This window comes from Nomia melanderi, unplaced genomic scaffold (assembly GCF_051020985.1).
Source record: "Nomia melanderi isolate GNS246 unplaced genomic scaffold, iyNomMela1 scaffold0045, whole genome shotgun sequence".
Lineage (NCBI taxonomy): Eukaryota > Metazoa > Arthropoda > Insecta > Hymenoptera > Halictidae > Nomia > Nomia melanderi.
The window spans coordinates 1-19,984 of NW_027475160.1; the positions used below are offsets into that span (position 1 = coordinate 1).

Consider the following 19,984-nt stretch of genomic DNA (forward strand, 5'->3'; position numbering starts at 1 on the left):
AGTTTTATACAGTTTTATATAGTTTCATTAGGTTGAAATAGTTTTATATACATTTATACAGTTTTATATAGTTTTACATAGGTTTATATAGTTTTATATAGTTTTATTAGGTTTACATAGTTTTATATAGTTTTATACAGCTTCATATAATTTTATATAGTTTTTCTAGGTTTATATAGTTTTACATAGTTATATGTAGTTTTATATAGTTTTATATAGTTTTATATAGTTTTATATAGGTTTATTAGTTTATTATTAGTACTCGAATAAACAAAATCCAGATCGCTTCTGGGACTCATGGCTACGATCTAAGCGTACTCGCATAACACACATCCAGATCGCTTCTCGGCCTTATTGCTAAGATCAAAGAGTACTCGACTAAACCAAATCCAGATCGCTTCTCGGCCTTATGGCTAAGATCAAAGTGTACTCGAATAACCCAAATCCAGACCGCTTCTCATCCTTATGGCTACGATCAATGTATACTCACATAACACACATCCAGATCGCATATCGGCCTTATGGCTGAGAATAAAGTGTACTCTCATAACACACATCAAGATCGCTTCTCGGGTTTATGGCAAAAATGAAAGTGTACTCGAAGAACCCAAAGCCAGATCGCGTCTCGGCCTTGAGGCTAAGATCGAAGTGTACACGCACAACCCAAATCCAGATCGCTGCTCGGCTTTATGGCTATGATCAAAGAGTACTCGCATAAGACATATCCAGATCGCTTCTAGGCCTTATGGTTAAGATCAAAGTGGACGCGCATAACACACATCCAGATCGCTTCTGGGCCTTATTACTAAGATCAAAGGGTACTCGCAAAACACACATCCAGATCGCTTCCCGGTATTATGGTTAAGATCAAAGTGTGCGAGCATAACCCAACTCCAGATCGCTTCGCGGCTTATGGCTAAGATCAAGGTGTACTCGCATAACACACAACCAGATCGCTTCTAGGCGTTATGGCTAAGATCAAACTCTACTGGCATAAAACTCACCCAGAACGCTTCTCAGCCTTATGAATAAGATCAAAGTGTACTCGCATAACACACATCCAGATCGCTTCTCGTCCTTATGGCTAAGATCAAATTTCACTCGGATAACACACATCCAGATCGCTTCCAGGCCTTATGGCTAAGATAAAAGTGTACTCGAATAACACACATCCAGAACGCTTCATGGGCTTATGGCTAAGATCAAAGTGTACTCGCATAACACAAATCCAGAACGCTGCTCGGCCTTATGGCTAAGGTCAAAGTGCACTCGCATAACACACATCCAGATCGCTTCTCGGCACTATGGCTAAGATCAAATTGAACTCGCATGACACACATCCAGACCGCTTCCCGGCCTTATGGGTAAGATCAAATTGTACCCGAATAACCCATATACAGATAGCTTCTCGGCCTTACGGCTAAGATCAAAGTGTACTCGCATAACACAAATGCAGATCGATTCTCGGCTTTATGGCTAAGATCAAAGTGAACTGGAATAACACAAATCCAGATCGCTCCTCGGCTTTGTGGCTAAGATCAAATTTCACTCGGATAACACACATCCAGATCGCTTCCAGGCCTTATGGCTAAGATAAAAGTGTACTCGAATAACACACATCCAGAACGCTTCATGGGCTTATGGCTAAGATCAAAGTGTACTCGCATAACACAAATCCAGAACGCTGCTCGGCCTTATGGCTAAGGTCAAAGTGCACTCGCATAACACACATCCAGATCGCTTCTCGGCACTATGGCTAAGATCAAATTGAACTCGCATGACACACATCCAGACCGCTTCCCGGCCTTATGGGTAAGATCAAATTGTACCCGAATAACCCATATACAGATAGCTTCTCGGCCTTACGGCTAAGATCAAAGTGTACTCGCATAACACAAATGCAGATCGATTCTCGGCTTTATGGCTAAGATCAAAGTGAACTGGAATAACACAAATCCAGATCGCTCCTCGGCTTTGTGGCTAAGATCAAACTGTACTCCCATAACACTCATCCAAATCGCTTCTCGGCCTTCTGGCTAAGATCAAAGTGTAGTCGATTAACCCATATCCAAATCGCTGCTCGGCCTTATGGGTAAGATCAAAGTGTACTCTCATAACACACATCGAGTTCGCTTCTCGGCCTTATGGCCATTTATTTATCATTTCGTCTATATAACTATTAATGTTCTATCTATCTTACTCTGTTTATTTAACTACTTATTTATTTAGTTATTAACTCATTTAATTATATTCTTTTCCTGGTTTTTATTTATCTATTTACTTAACCATTTCAAACATACTGACTAACGATATATTTGTCTATTTAGTTACATATTTTTTTCTTTTTTCTTTCATTCTACTTACGTATTTATTTATTTATGTACACATTTATTTATTCACATATTTATCTATGTACATATTTATTCATCTACATATTTATTTATTTACATATTTATTTACATATCTGTTTATTTTTTCTTTCTGAACTAACTACGAGATTTGGTAACGATTTCTTAATTAGTGATGTGACACTGGTTCTAATTATTCATCAATTTGGTACTCTTTCTTTTATTTTTCTTTAATTTTTTTATATTTCTGATTTTTTTATCCCAGTTTATTTATTTATCTATTTATTTATTTATTTATTATTTATTATTTATTTATTTATTTACTTGATTATTTTATCTATCTGATCTATTCATTTTAATCATTCCCTGCCTCAACCGCCTACTCTAATTCTATACTAACCGCTTCTCTATAACTGCACTTCCGCGCATGCGCCCTAATTGAAATGCGAAATAGCCGCTACTGAGATGCTTTTAATCGTATTTATATTTATATATCTATTTATTTTATTTTATTTTTGTGCTGTTTTCTATGGCGAAGGCCTGGGCACAGTAGAGCCCGGATTTGACTAGGAACTACATATTATGTACATATTTAACCACTGAATTGTATATATTGAAAATTACCTTTAGCTATATATCTACACTTATATTTATTTTGTCCATATTTATTTATGCTATGTATATTTGTTTATTTAATCTTTAATGTTTATTCTCGCTTATTTCTGTTTGGTTATTTATTTTATCTATTTATTTATTTATTTATTTATGTATATTTATATATTTCTGTGCCTCTTCTTTTCTTGTTTATATTTATGTATGCTATGTATATTTGTTTATTTAATCTACGCTACTATTATTTATTTATTTATATAATTTATTCTAGTTTGGCTATTTATTCAATTAACTATCTACTTCCACTAGTATATACATATTCAGACTCTTGCTAGATTCATATAAATGCTAAGGTGTTTATGAGATAAGAGCCACCGCCGATTGAGATCTGAAAATAGCGACAGACGCTATAGAGTTATATCAACTATTTTGCCTTCGCCATAAAGGCGCTACTATGTATCCACCCCCAGCCAAACAATGTAAGGCTGGGGGAACATTCTTTGTGAATAAAGCGCTTTTTATCTGTTCTTATCAGCTTAATATCTGATACACTCCGCATCGCGGAGTCAGAAAATTAACCCGATTTTTGGATTCAGGCGGATCACTAGGGCTCGCTCCACTTCCGCCGCGAGTCGGTCCGGCACTGCAGTGCCGCCAGAAACGGCTCAATTAGCGCTGCTAATTAGAGCTCTTATTTTTTTTCACCTGCTGGACCGACTCGGGACTCCAAAGAGTAAGCCCCTTAATATTCTGGCTCCGCGAAGTCCCGAAATCTCGGTAAATTCACCCGCCGCGGTACTACGCAACAGTGCGGGCCGAGTTGCGATCGGGCGTGTGCGCGGCAAGGTCTGTTCACGATCAGTGCTCGAGGTGTTGTGCGGTAAAGTGTGATAAAGTGCCTTCGCCACGGGACCGGATCAAGCCTGCGCGGGAGTACACCTGCGCCGCCCACCTGCGCGGGAGGATCACCTGCGCATCACCACCTGCGCCGCCCACCATCCTGCTTCCGTGGACAACCGAGGGAGAGGACGACCAGGGTCTACTGAGGGTCTAAGAGGGTCCTAGGACAACCAGCCCTCTACTTGGACGCCAACAACCACCACAGGCCAACCCCATCAGCCCTGGTCTTCCTCTACGTGGGTCACCCAACACCGCTACGACCCACCAGGACTTGGCCATCGGCAACCCCGACGGGAAGGACGGCTCGCCTGATCCACGTCTACCTCCGCTGGATCAGGAATCAGGAGCGAGGTGTTATTCCCCTCGGAGAGAGCTCCTGCATCGCTGGACTCCTGCGCCGAGTGAGTCTCTCTTCTCTTTCTATCCCCCCGGCAGTGAGGAGGGTAACGCAGCCGGTCTCCAGCCGTCTGCGGTGCTCGAATCATCGTCGGTAGTCCTCTACCTTACCCCTACGCGTCCACCCACTCCTCCGATCTCTCTCATCCGTTGAAGTGTATCAACGGACCGGGACGCGTGAGGTCCGAGTCGAGTGGCGCCTCCACTTCCTTCTTTTCCCTTCAGTCACCGCCCGCGTGGAGGCTGACTCCACTCACCCGTTAGTTAGTGCAGTCCTCGGTGGAGTGGGTGATTCCGTCGCTCTTCCTCCATCGAGATCGCTGCACTCCTTCGTAACCGTCACCTGTTAGTCTCCCTACCGACTGCCACGTCGGAGGCTGTCATTTTTCCAGGCAGTCTTCGACACCGGACTTAGTGCCGGCGGAGTCAGTAGGGTGTTAGCGCGTGGCGGTATTCCTTCTGTCGCTTTGGACTTAGTTTTCTCTTCTCTTCCTCTGTTATTCCCACTCTGTCTATCCTCCCCGTTTCGCCTCGCTGTGGCACTTAGAAATATTTGCCACAGCAACTCTGTCTCTTCTTCTGTCTCACTTAGCGTAGGACTTAGTCTTAAGAGCGATGCAGGACCGCGGTGATAGTGCGTCAGTCACCTCCTGCACTACCGAGGGGAGTAATAATCTCGCCCTGGTGACTCCCTTCCCGGCGGAGTTCCGATGCCCTGCCTGCTTCGGTGTCCCTGGGATCAGGATGAGTGGCGTGTACAAGTCCCACACGGATTTGACAAAGCACGCCCGGAAACATCATCCGGGCGTTGTATTGACGTACAAGTGTCGTGAGTGCAGCTTCACCGGCGATGGGAGGTATCCTCTCAAGGTGGAGAGGCTGCATCGCGACTTTTTACACAAATCCGACCAACAGAACAATCCGTGTGGGACTTGTACAGTTCCCGTGACAGGTTCGACCGGTTGGAGCAACACCTCTCGTCGGGGGAGTTCCGCGTTATTCGACTCCGTAGAACCGCGCGCTGTTGCGTTAGCTGCTGCCAATTTGGCGGCCCAGTCCCCGCCCCCGCAAACGACGTGCGCCGCGACGTAGCCGCCCACCCACACACTTTCTACGACGAGGGATTCAACGGGGACGGCAATCACCACCTGCACGACGCGGCGCACAATGGCGGCAGCGGCAACAACAACGGCAACAGCTAAAACATCTGCAACTACGACGGGGACAACAACGAGGACTACGAGGACGACGACGAAGACGACGACAACGAGACCGGCGGCTAGGGGGGGGGGGGCAAAGCGCGGCCCTGAAGCCGGTCCAGCACTCCCACGCTAACCATCACCATTGGGCCGACTACCAGCGCCCGGCCCGCGCCCTCGACCCCTCGCCCCACAACCAATCTACACCAAACCCAAGGGAACGCTACCGGTCAATAAGAGCGGCAGCCCGCCGCGGCGATCGGGGTCGGCTGCTCCTATGACATCGCCGCCGGCTGCAAGGGCGCCTGCTACCGGGAGGGGCTCCGATCCCTCAGCCGCTACCACAACGAGGCTCACCCCACCGGGCAGAAGAACGGCCCCCGCTACCAGGGGGTCGACTGGCACCCCTCCAGCGAGGACCCCACCCGTCAAGACCCCGCCCACCACCACCCAAGGGCGGGTGACACGGGGTACGAGGGGTGCCAGCGCCCCGGTGGAGGTGGGCAGAAGAACCACCACCACCACACGGGGGACGGTAGCGGCTTCGACCGGAGCCAGAAGAACGCCCCCGAGATTAGAAGGGACACCCACCGCCCAAACTCCATCTCCAAGGGCGGTGGCTCAAGGGAAGGGTCCCTCCAGCGGCCCATCACCACCTCGGGCCGCCCAAAGGAAACCCTCGGGGGTAAGGACAGCGGCTTCGCCATCATACGCCGTCGTCACAGCGGGCACCCCTTCCTACACGTCACCTCCCTCGCCGATAGACGTCGCGCCGGAAAGGGGGCTGCGTACAGCAACCAGGGCCACCCCTACACCGCCCGGGCCATCACCACCACCACCAAGACGCAGCCCCCCACCGAGGAAGCACCGTAGCCCCAGGACGCCGCCGACCATCCGATAATGACCCCCCAGCCTATTGTAGGAGGAGCGATGGTAGCCAGGCCGCTACCACCATCTCCAGCGGCCCCGCTCCTCCCACCCATCGAAGAGGTGGAGGTGCCACAGCCGGCCGGGGCAGCCGCAACCCCGGAATCATCACCGGAGCCGTGGCGAATCGCCGCTGGATCCTGCCGACGCCACCACCGCGGGATCCTGTTGTCGAGCTCGTCGTCCGAAGAGGAGGCGCAGCCGCTGCCGCCAGAGAAGAGGACGACGACGCCTCCTCTACCACCGCGAGAAAAGTCCCCCGCCCGGCCGCCACCGGGCAGCAGCAGCAGCAGCAACAACAACAACAGCGCCGCGCACAATAACGCGCATCGGCCTGGAGCAGGGTGCTCCGGGGCGCCCTCGGTGAGTAGCGTAACATCGTTTAGCCTTTCGCTACTCCCGAGTGTCCCACGTAGTGCCCCCGGCTCCCTTTTTACTTTGCGGGAAGGGGTAGTTTTAAATCGCGCGGGGAGGGATAATCGGAGGCCCGTCACCGTTGATGTAACCGTGAGGGGTGCTCCTGCCTCCGCGACGGAGGCGACCGCACCTGCGAGAAGTCGCAGAACGACCGCACCCTCGCGTGCCTCGGGACCTCGTGAGCCCAGGCGTCCTGCGGCATCCGGGCATTCCTCTCGAAGAAGGGGCGGCATCCGGCCTTTGGTTGGGATAGCGTTTCCTTCGGAGAGAGAGTTGCTGATCGGCATTGCGCAGAACGCTGGCTCCCTGGAGCAGCTGGAGGATGTTGCGAGGGAAATCGCAGCATACCTGCAGGGCTTCAGAGTCGGGGGACCGACCACGAGAGGGGGCGGGACGGATAGGCCCCAACGGCTTGCGAGAGCTAGGGGCGTGTCGGGCGACCAAGCGGCTCGCGGTTCGAACGGTCACCGCGATCGTCCTGTGTTGGCAGGTGGACCAACGCGGGGAGACCAGGTAAGGGAGGCTACGCGGATACAACGGCTCTTCTGGCAGAACCGCCGGCGTGCTGTTCAGGAGGTGCTCATGGGCCCGTCCTTGCACTGCAAAGTGCCTAAGGACAGGGTACATGAGTACTTTCTCAACATGTACTTACCGGCAGGGAACCTGGGAGCTAGGCCTCCCCCGCCTTCCATCGAGGCTCCAGACGAGGCCAGCAATGTGGCCTTGGTGAAGCTCTTAAAAATGAGTGAGGTAGATCGTCGGATCAGGCGTATGACAAACTCTGCGCCCGGTCCCGACGGTCTAACTTACAATGATCTAAAAAGGGCAGATCCGGGGTCACATTTGCTGACCTCTTTTTTCAATTTGTGTCTTCGTCTGGAGTCGGTCCCCTCGTGTTGGAAAATTTCCAACACTGTGCTTGTGCACAAAAAGGGCGATCGCCACGACCTGTCAAAACTGGCGACCGCTGGCCATATCTGACACGACCCCGAAGCTCTCCGCCGCTGTTCTGGCTGACTGTCTCGTCGCGTGGTCGGTCCAGAACAAGCGCCTAAGTCCCGCGCAAAAGGGCTTCTTGCCGTACGAGGGGTGTTATGAACATAACTTCGTGTTGCAGGGGGCCCTTACAGACGCTCGCAGGTGGGGGCGTCAGGCAGTGGTGGCGTGGTTGGACCTGGCGAACGCGTTCGGCTCGGTCCCCCACGCCTCCATCTACCAATCCTTCGTGGAGGCCGGGGTTCCCTCTACTCTTCAGAATATTCTGAAGAGTATGTACCACGGTTGCACCACACGGGTGCTGAAAGCCGACGGGTTTACCGACCCCGTTCCGATCCTCTCCGGGGTGCGCCTGGGCTGTCTGATGAGCCCTGTGGCGTTTAACCTCGCCCTGGAACCGGTGCTGCGCGCAGCTACTCGGACCTCGGCGGGTTACACGCTGCACGGCCATCGGCACAGTGTCCTGGCGTACGCGGACGATCTCGCGTTGATCGCCGACACCCCGGAGGGTATGGAAACGCTGCTAAAGGCAGTGGGTGCTGCGGCGAGTGGCATCGGATTGCAGTTTAATCCCGCAAAATGCGCGACCCTCCACCATCGTGGTAGGGGGCCGCGCGAGATCCGTCCACTCGCTTCACCATCCAGGGTCAGGAAATGCGCGCCCTGGCAGCCGGTAAGACCTACGAACACCTGGGCGTTCCCACAAGGTTTCAGGTCCGTTAAACCCCACTGTTGACGATCGAAGAGCTGGTCCAGGACCTGCAGGCCGTCGACCGTTCCCTCTTGGCCCCGTGGCAGAAGGCCGAGACCGTGGCAGCTTTTATACTGCCACGCCTCGACTTCTACCTGCGGGGAGCCCACGCGGAGAAACGTCCCTTAATTACTGTCGACAAAGAGATTCGACGTATGGCCAAGTCCTGGCTCAACCTCCCGCAGCGGGCCAGCGCGGAAGTAGTCTACCTCCCACCTAGTAGGGGGGGATATGGACTGCTTCCGCTTGCTGACATGGCCGACGTCCTGACCATCGCTCATGCGTTCCGTCTTTTGACGGCGGATGATGCGGTGGTCAGGGAGTTGAACTGGAACTCGCTGCGCGAGGCTGTAGCCAGGAAAATCGGCCATACCAACCCGTCGAACAATGACCTGGCCGAGTACCTCTCTGGTTCGCTGAAGGGGTACTTCGCCAGGGACGGGGGGGACATTTCTTCGCTGTGGTCGAGGGCACGGAACGCGGCACGCAGGAGTCGGGACCTGCTCGGATTGCGTTGGCAGTGGAGCGAGGAGAGATCTGAGCTCGCGATTACGCTCAGTGGTTCTCGCGATCGGGAGACCATTGTCCCGCCCGTGGCGAGGGTCCAGATGATTCGCCGATTGCGGATGGCAGTGGTAGAATATTACCACCTACGCCTTCAGCGTAAGAAGGACCAGGGGAAGGTATTCGGGGTGTCGTCGCGGAGTGGTGCTTCAAACCACTTCCTCCGCGGCGGCAACTTCACCCGCTTCGCCGATTGGCGCTTCATTCACCGAGCTCGCCTTGACGTCTTGCCTCTTAACGGGGCAAGACGCTGGGGTGAGGGAGATAAGCGTTGCCGGCGCTGTGGGGCGGAGCTCGAATCCCTTCCCCGCGTCCTTTGCCACTGTCGTCTGCATTCGGCGGCCTGGCAACTTCGCCACGATGCGGTGGTTTCCCGCATCGCTAAGGCCTGCCGGCTCCCAGGGGAATTAAGGGTTAACCGGACGGTCGAGGGCATCGACGGGCATCTGGGGGCTCTTAGGCCTGACATCGTTGTCAGGCACGAGCCCTCAAGGAGCATCGTCATCGTCGATGTTACCGTGCCCTTCGAGAACGAATATATTTCATTCGAGGAGGCCAGGGCGCGAAAGATACAGAAGTAAAAGCCCCTGGCCGACGTTCTCGGAGGGCGCGGTTATCGGGTGGCGGTCTCCGCGATCGTCGTCGGTGCCCTCGGCTCCTGGGATCCGGCCAATGAGTCTGTGTTGAAGATTTTGCGTATCGGTAATCGGTACGCATCTCTGATGCGCCGGCTCATTGTGTCGGATATTGTCCGGTGGAGCCGGGATATCTACGTGGAGCACGTCTCGGGAGTTCGCCAGTATCGCGAGGCCCTCACTGAGGATGTCCCGGCCCCTGATCCAGGCCGACCCATTTAAGAACTGCGGGGGTCAACTCCCCCGATTTAGGTAGAGGAGCAGCAGACGGAGGCAGCGATAGGGTAATTACAAAAGTTGATACCTAACCATTAACCAAGTGTCTGTGAGCTATATTTTATTATTTTAATAACTATGGAATTTTAACTAACAACCTATACTTATGCACTTTGCTTTTAATATTTTCAACTATCCCTCTTAATCTTTTAACTATCTATTTTAATTCTTGCTTCTCTCTTTTTTATGCTATCTATAATTATTTGTTTTAATTAAACTACTACTTTTCTTCTGTTTTATTTATCGACTTTTGACATTACTTAACCGCTTTTTATCAATCTTTAGTTTTCTTATTTTACTAGTGATGGGACACTGGTTCTTTTTAATCTATCAACTTTCGTACTCTTTCTATTCATTTCATATTATGGCACAGTTATCTTTCCACAGCTGTAACAGCCAGGTGTTTGCCAATTTATTTATCTATTTATTATTATTTACTTATTTATTGTTTTAACTATTTACATATTTATTTATCCACCTATTTGTCCATTGTTTTAGCTATTTATATATTTCTTTATTTATGTATTTATTTATTTATTTATTTGTCTATTTATTTAACTATCTATTTATTTATTTATTTATTTATTTATTTATGTATTTGTCTATTTATTTAACTATCTATTTATTTATTTATTTATTTATTTATTTATGTATTTGTCTATTTATTTAAGTATCTATTTATTCATTTATTCATTTATTCATTTATTCATTTATTCATTTATTCATTTATTCATTTATTCATTTATTCATTTATTCATTTATTCATTTATTCATTTATTCATTTATTCATTTATTCATTTATTCATTTATTCATTTATTCATTTATTCATTTATTCATTTATTCATTTATTCATTTATTCATTTATTCATTTATTCATTTATTCATTTATTCATTTATTCATTTATTCATTTATTCATTTATTCATTTATTCATTTATTCATTTATTCATTTATTCATTTATTCATTTATTCATTTATTCATTTATTCATTTATTCATTTATTCATTTATTCATTTATTCATTTATTCATTTATTCATTTATTCATTTATTCATTTATTCATTTATTCATTTATTCATTTATTCATTTATTCATTTATTCATTTATTCATTTATTCATTTATTCATTTATTCATTTATTCATTTATTCATTTATTCATTTATTCATTTATTCATTTATTCATTTATTCATTTATTCATTTATTCATTTATTCATTTATTCATTTATTCATTTATTCATTTATTCATTTATTCATTTATTCATTCATTCATATTCATTTATTCATTTATTCATTTATTCATCTATTCATCTATTCATCTATTCATCTATTCATATATTCATCTATTCATCTATTCATCTATTCATCTATTCATCTATTCATCTATTCATCTATTCATTTATTCATTTATTCATTCATTCATATTCATTTATTCATTTATTCATCTATTCATCTATTCATCTATTCATCTATTCATCTATTCATCTATTCATCTATTCATCTATTCATTTATTCATTTATTCATCTATTCATTTCGTCATATAGTCATTTAGTCATTTAGTCATTTAGTCATTTAGTCATTTATTCATTTAGTCATTTATTTATTTATTCATTTATTGATTTATTTATTTATTCATTTATTTATTTGCTCTTTTATTTATTTATTTATGTAATACTTATGTGTTTTGGTTTTAAACCTGGCTCACTCCTATCGCCTGCTGCAACACGCTGCTTACCATCTATATGAACCTGCACTAACGCGCATACGCCCCAGTTTAACCAAAATATTGTCACTAAAAGTTTGCGAATCGTATATATTTATTTATATTTTATAATATATTTTGTGACTACTTAATTTATGTATTAATACTTTTCTTTTTATTTTTGTCTTGTTTTTGTATTATTTCTTTAAGTTATATTATTCTGCTTTGCGTTAGTTTCTACGGCGAAGGCTCGGGCATCTTAATGACCGGAAACTGGCTAAGGAATTATAATTTGTGTACATACTCTACCCAGAGTGTACATACCTATCCCTCGATCTTATTTATTTATCATTTTTTATCTTTCTTTTTATTTATTTATTTATTTATTAATTAATTAATTAATTAATTTATTTATTTATTTATTTATTTATTTATTTATTTATTTATGTTATTTCTATTGTATTCGCTACTCTTAATCTATATGTATCTATTTATTTATTTATTATTTTAACGTATTCTTTTATTTTAATTTATGTTTATTTGCCTACTCAGCTATCTACTTGTATGTATCTATATGCGATATAGCCAAGGCCGCAACTAGGCGGTTCTAGATAACTTTTATCATAACTAAAATTAATATATCAATTAGCCATCGCCATAAAGGCGCTACTATGTATCCACCCCCGGCCGAAGCATGTAAGGCCGGGGGAACATGTTTTGAAATAAACGCCTCATAACACACATACAGATCGCTTCTCGGCCTTATGGCTAAGACAAAAATGTACTGGTATAAACCACATCGAGATCGCTTCTCGGCCTTATGGCTAAGATCAAAGTGTACTTGCATAACACACATCCAGATCGCTTCACTGGTTTATGGCTAAGGTCAAAGTATACTAGCATAACACAAATCCAGATCGGTTCTCGGCTGTATGGCTAAGATCAAAGTGTAATCGCATAACACACATCCAGATCCCTTCTCGGCCTTATGGGTAAGATCAAAGTGTACTCACATGACACACATCCAGATCGCTTCTCGGCCTTATGGAAAAGATCAAAGTGTAGTCGATTAACCCATATATAAATCGCTGCTCGGCCTTATGGGTAAGATCAAAGTGTACTCGCATTACACACATCCAGATCGCTTCACGGACTCATGAATAAGATCAAAGTGGATTCGATTTACCCATATCCAAATCGCTGCACTGCCTTATGGGTAAGATCAAAGTGTACTCGCATAACACACAACCAGATCGCTTCTCCGCCTTATGGCTAGGATCAAAGTGTACTCGAATGACCCAAATCCAGATCGCTCCCTGGCCTTATGCCTAACATCAAAGTGTACTCACATGACACACATCCAGATCGCTTCTCGGCCTTATGGGTAAGATCAAAGTGTACTCACACGACACACATCCAGATCGATTCTCAGCCTTACGGATAAGATCAGATTGTACTCGCATAACAAACATCCATATCGATTCTCGGCCTCATGCCTAAGATCAAAGTATACTCGCATGACACACATCCACATCGCTTCTCGGCCTTATGGCGAAGTTCAAAGTGTACTCGAATAACCCAAATCCAGATCGCTTGTCGGCCGTATGGCTAAGATAAGAGCGTACTCGCATAACACACATCCAGATCACTTCTCGCCCTTATGGCTAACATCAAACTGTGATCGCATAACACACATCCAGATCGGTTCTCGGCTGTATGGCTAAGATCAAAGTGTAATCGCATAACACACATCCAGATCCCTTCTCGGCCTTATGGGTAAGATCAAAGTGTACTCACATGACACACATCCAGATCGCTTCTCGGCCTTATGGAAAAGATCAAAGTGTAGTCGATTAACCCATATCCAAATCGCTGCTCGGCCTTATGGGTAAGATCAAAGTGTACTCGCATTACACACATCCAGATCGCTTCACGGACTCATGAATAAGATCAAAGTGGATTCGATTTACCCATATCCAAATCGCTGCACTGCCTTATGGGTAAGATCAAAGTGTACTCGCATAACACACAACCAGATCGCTTCTCCGCCTTATGGCTAGGATCAAAGTGTACTCGAATGACCCAAATCCAGATCGCTCCCTGGCCTTATGCCTAACATCAAAGTGTACTCACATGACACACATCCAGATCGCTTCTCGGCCTTATGGGTAAGATCAAAGTGTACTCACACGACACACATCCAGATCGATTCTCGGCCTTACGGATAAGATCAGATTGTACTCGCATAACAAACATCCATATCGATTCTCGGCCTCATGCCTAAGATCAAAGTATACTCGCATGACACACATCCACATCGCTTCTCGGCCTTATGGCGAAGTTCAAAGTGTACTCGATTAACCCAAATCCAGATCGCTTCTCGGCATTATGGCTAAGGTAATAGTGTACTGGAATAACACACATACGGAACGCTTCACGGGCTTATGGCTAAGATCAAAATTTACCCGAATAACCCGAATCCACATCGCTTCTCGGCCTTATAACTAAGATGAAAGTGTACACGCATAAAACGCATCCAGATCGCTTCTCGGCCTTATGGCTAAGAGCAAAGTGTATTCGCATAACACACACCCAGAACGCTTCTGGGCCTTATGGCCAAGATCAAAGTGTACACGAATAACCCAATTCCAGATTGATTCTCGGCCTTATGGCTAAGATCAAAGTGCACTTGCATAACACACATCCAGATCGCTTCACTGGTTTATGGCTAAGGTCAAAGTATACTAGCATAACACAAATCCAGATCGGTTCTCGGCTGTATGGCTAAGATCAAAGTGTAATCGCATAACACACATCCAGATCCCTTCTCGGCCTTATGGGTAAGATCAAAGTGTACTCACATGACACACATCCAGATCGCTTCTCGGCCTTATGGAAAAGATCAAAGTGTAGTCGATTAACCCATATATAAATCGCTGCTCGGCCTTATGGGTAAGATCAAAGTGTACTCGCATTACACACATCCAGATCGCTTCACGGACTCATGAATAAGATCAAAGTGGATTCGATTTACCCATATCCAAATCGCTGCACTGCCTTATGGGTAAGATCAAAGTGTACTCGCATAACACACAACCAGATCGCTTCTCCGCCTTATGGCTAGGATCAAAGTGTACTCGAATGACCCAAATCCAGATCGCTCCCTGGCCTTATGCCTAACATCAAAGTGTACTCACATGACACACATCCAGATCGCTTCTCGGCCTTATGGGTAAGATCAAAGTGTACTCACACGACACACATCCAGATCGATTCTCAGCCTTACGGATAAGATCAGATTGTACTCGCATAACAAACATCCATATCGATTCTCGGCCTCATGCCTAAGATCAAAGTATACTCGCATGACACACATCCACATCGCTTCTCGGCCTTATGGCGAAGTTCAAAGTGTACTCGAATAACCCAAATCCAGATCGCTTGTCGGCCGTATGGCTAAGATAAGAGCGTACTCGCATAACACACATCCAGATCACTTCTCGCCCTTATGGCTAACATCAAACTGTGATCGCATAACACACATCCAGATCGGTTCTCGGCTGTATGGCTAAGATCAAAGTGTAATCGCATAACACACATCCAGATCCCTTCTCGGCCTTATGGGTAAGATCAAAGTGTACTCACATGACACACATCCAGATCGCTTCTCGGCCTTATGGAAAAGATCAAAGTGTAGTCGATTAACCCATATCCAAATCGCTGCTCGGCCTTATGGGTAAGATCAAAGTGTACTCGCATTACACACATCCAGATCGCTTCACGGACTCATGAATAAGATCAAAGTGGATTCGATTTACCCATATCCAAATCGCTGCACTGCCTTATGGGTAAGATCAAAGTGTACTCGCATAACACACAACCAGATCGCTTCTCCGCCTTATGGCTAGGATCAAAGTGTACTCGAATGACCCAAATCCAGATCGCTCCCTGGCCTTATGCCTAACATCAAAGTGTACTCACATGACACACATCCAGATCGCTTCTCGGCCTTATGGGTAAGATCAAAGTGTACTCACACGACACACATCCAGATCGATTCTCGGCCTTACGGATAAGATCAGATTGTACTCGCATAACAAACATCCATATCGATTCTCGGCCTCATGCCTAAGATCAAAGTATACTCGCATGACACACATCCACATCGCTTCTCGGCCTTATGGCGAAGTTCAAAGTGTACTCGATTAACCCAAATCCAGATCGCTTCTCGGCATTATGGCTAAGGTAATAGTGTACTGGAATAACACACATACGGAACGCTTCACGGGCTTATGGCTAAGATCAAAATTTACCCGAATAACCCGAATCCACATCGCTTCTCGGCCTTATAACTAAGATGAAAGTGTAGACGCATAAAACGCATCCAGATCGCTTCTCGGCCTTATGGCTAAGAGCAAAGTGTATTCGCATAACACACACCCAGAACGCTTCTGGGCCTTATGGCCAAGATCAAAGTGTACACGAATAACCCAATTCCAGATTGATTCTCGGCCTTATGGCTAAGATCAAAGTGCACTTGCGTAACACATATCCAGATCGCTTCTCGGCCTTATGGCTAAAATCAAAGTGTGATCGAATAACCCAAATCTAGATCGATTCTCGGCCTTATGTTTAAGATCAAAGTGTACTCGCATAACACACATCCAGACCGCTTCTCGGCCTTATGGCTAAGGTCAAAGTGTACTCGCATAACACAAAACCAGATCGTTTCTCGGCTGTATGGCTAAGATCAAAGTGTAATCGCATAACACACATCCAGATCGCTTCTCGGCCTTATGGGTAAGATGAAAGTGTACTCACATGACATACATCCAGATCGCTTCTCGGCCTTATGGTAAAGATCAAAGTGTACTCGAATAACCAAAATCCAGGTCGCTTCTCGGCCTTATGGCTAAGATCAAATTGTACTCGAAAAACCCAAATCCAGATCGGTTCTCGGTCTTATGGTTACGATCAATGCGTACTGGCATAACGCACATCCAGGCATCTTCTCGGGCTTATGGGTAAGATGAAAGCGTACTCTCATGACACACATCCAGATCGCCTCTCATAAAAAGAATACCACTAATAATACTATGAAAACAATATACGATTATATAAAACTATTTAAAGCTATACAAATCTATTAAAACCATATTTTAATTATATAAAACTACATAAAACAATATCAATCTATATAAAACTATATAAAACTCTATAAAGCTAAAATAAAACTTTATAAATCGATTAACTTATATAAAACAGTATAAAACAACATAAATCAATGTAAAGCTGTATAAACCTATATAAAACTGTAAAAACCTATATAAAACGTTTTAAAGCCATATAAAACTATATGGAACCAATAGAAATGTATAAACAAAAATACAACAATATAAAACTATATAAAATTATTAAAAACTACATAGAACTATATAAAACTATATAAAACAATATAAAACTATATTAAACTATATAAAACTATACAAAACTATATAAAATTATATAGAGTTATATAAAACTATATAAAGCTTTGTAAAACTAATAAAAGTATATAAAAGTATGTAAACCTATGTAAATCTATATAAAAATATATGAAACTATATAAAACTATATCAAACTAATGAAACTAATAAAACTATATGAAACTATATATATCTATATGAAACTATATAAAACTATGGAAAACTATACAAAACTATATAAAATTACTAAAACTATATAAAACTATATAAAACGATATAAAACTGTATAAAACTATGTAAAACTACATAAAACTAAATAAAACTATATAAAACTATATATAACTATACAAAACTATATAAAATTACTAAAACTATATAGAACTATATAAAACGATATAAAACTGTATAAAACTATGTAAAACTACATAAAACTAAATAAAACTATACAAAACTATATAAAACCATATAAAAATATGTTAAACTATATAAAACTATATAAAACTAATAAAACTATATAAAAATACATAAAACTATATAAAACTATATAAAACTATATAACACTCTATGAACCTATATGAAACCATATAAAACTATATAAAACTATATAAAACTATATAAAACTATGTAAAACTATATAATCTTAGTAAAACTATATAATATTATATGAAGCTATATATAACTATATAAAACTATGTAAACCTAATAGAACTATATGAAACTATACAAAACTATATAAAACCACTAAAACTACTAAAACTACTGAAACTTTATAAAACTATATAAAACTATATAAAACTATATAAAACTATATAAATCTAAATAATTCTATGTAAAACTATGTAAAACTATGTAAAACAACATAAAACTATGTAAAACTATATAAAACAAACAGTACTATATAAAACTACATAAAAATGTATAAAACTATATAGAACTATATAAAACTATATAAAACTATATAAAACTATATGAAACTATACAAAACTATATAAAACTATACAAATCTATATAAAACAGTATAAAACTATATACAACTATATAAAACTATATAGAACTATATAAAGCTATATAAAACTATGTAAAACTGTATAACTCTATATAAAACTATATATACCTATATAAAACTAAGAAAACAATATGAAACCTTATAAAACTATATAAAACTATATAAGCCTTATTAGCCATAAGGGCGAGAAGCGATCTGTATGTGCGTTATACGAGTACGCTTTGATCTTAGCCACAAGGCCGAGAAGCGATCAGGATTTGGGTTATTCGACTACAGTTTGATCTGAGCCATAAGACCGTGAAGCGACCTGGACGTGTGATATGCGAGTACACTTTGATCCTAGCCACAAGGCCGAGAAGCGATCTGGATGTGTGCTATGCGAGTACACTTTCATCTTGGTCATAAGGCCGAGAAGCGACCTGGATGTGTGTTATGCGAGTACACTTTGATCTTAGCCATACGGTCGAGCAGCGACCTGGATTTGGGATATTCGTGTACACTTTGATCTTAGCCGTAAGGCCGAGAAGCGATTTGGATGTGTGTTATGCGTGTACACATAGACCTTAGCGATAAGGCAGTGAAGCGAGCTGGATCTGGGTTATTCGAGTACACTTTGATGTTAGCCATAAGGCCGAGAAGCCGTCTGGATATGTGTTAAGCGAGTACACTTTGATCTTAGCCTTAAGGCCGAGAAGCGACCTGGATTTGGGTTATTCAAGTACACTTTGAACTGAGACGTTAGGCCGAGAAGCGATCTGGATGTGTGTTATGCGAGTACACTTTGATCTTAGCCATAACGCCGAGAAGCGATCTGGATGTGTGTTATGCGACTAAACTTCGATCTTTGCCATAATGCCGAGAGGCGATCTGGATTTGGGTTATGCTAGTACGCGTTCATATTAGCCGTAAGTCCCGGGAGGCGATCTGGATCCGTGTTATGCGAGCACACGTAGATATTAAACATAATGCCGAGAAGCGATCTGGAACTGTGTTTTGCGAGTTTTCTATAATTTTATACAGTTTTATACAGTATTGTATAGTATATTAAGGTTCTATGTTATTTTATACAGTTTTAAGTAGTATTATACATGTTTCTGTAGTATTATGTAGTTTTACGCGGTTTTACATTGTCTTGTATTCCTTTTTATTGTATTTCACCTTTTACATTGTGCTATGCAGTTATATATATTATTGTGAAGTTTTGTGTGGTTTTATATAGTTTTATATAGTTCTGATAATTTTAAAACAGTTTTGTATTATTTTATACAGTTTCAATTAGATTTATATAATTCTATTAGTTCTATACAGTTTTATACAGTTTTGTATTATTTAATACAGTTTTAATTAGTTATATGTATTTCTATTAGTTTTATATAGTTTTATATATTTTTCTATAGTTTTATCTATATTTATATACTTTTCTACAGTTGTAGATAGTTTTATGTTTTTTTAAATTGTTTCATATAGTCCTATGTAGTTTTATATAGTTTTATATAGGTTTATATAGTTTTATATAACTTTTATAGATTGATATTGTTTTATGTAGTTTTATATTGTTTTATATACACTGTTATCATTTTATGTAGTTTTGTACAGTTTGATATATATTGATATTGATTTATGTAGTTTTATATAATTTTATATAAATTGATATTATTTGATGTAGTTTTATAAAGCTTCATATAGTATTATATAGTTTAATATATATTTACATAGTTTTATATAGTTTTATATAGTTTTATATAGTTCCATATAGTTTTATACAGTTTTATATAGTTTTATATAGTTTTAT

The 19,984-nt window shown here is 42.6% G+C and overlaps 1 pseudogene; it reads left to right on the forward strand.

The window, feature by feature from the left end:
* The first annotated feature begins 3,453 nt into the window (after positions 1-3,453).
* Positions 3,454-3,634, forward strand: LOC143175320 (U2 spliceosomal RNA; annotated as a pseudogene).
* The last annotated feature ends 16,350 nt before the right edge of the window (positions 3,635-19,984 follow it).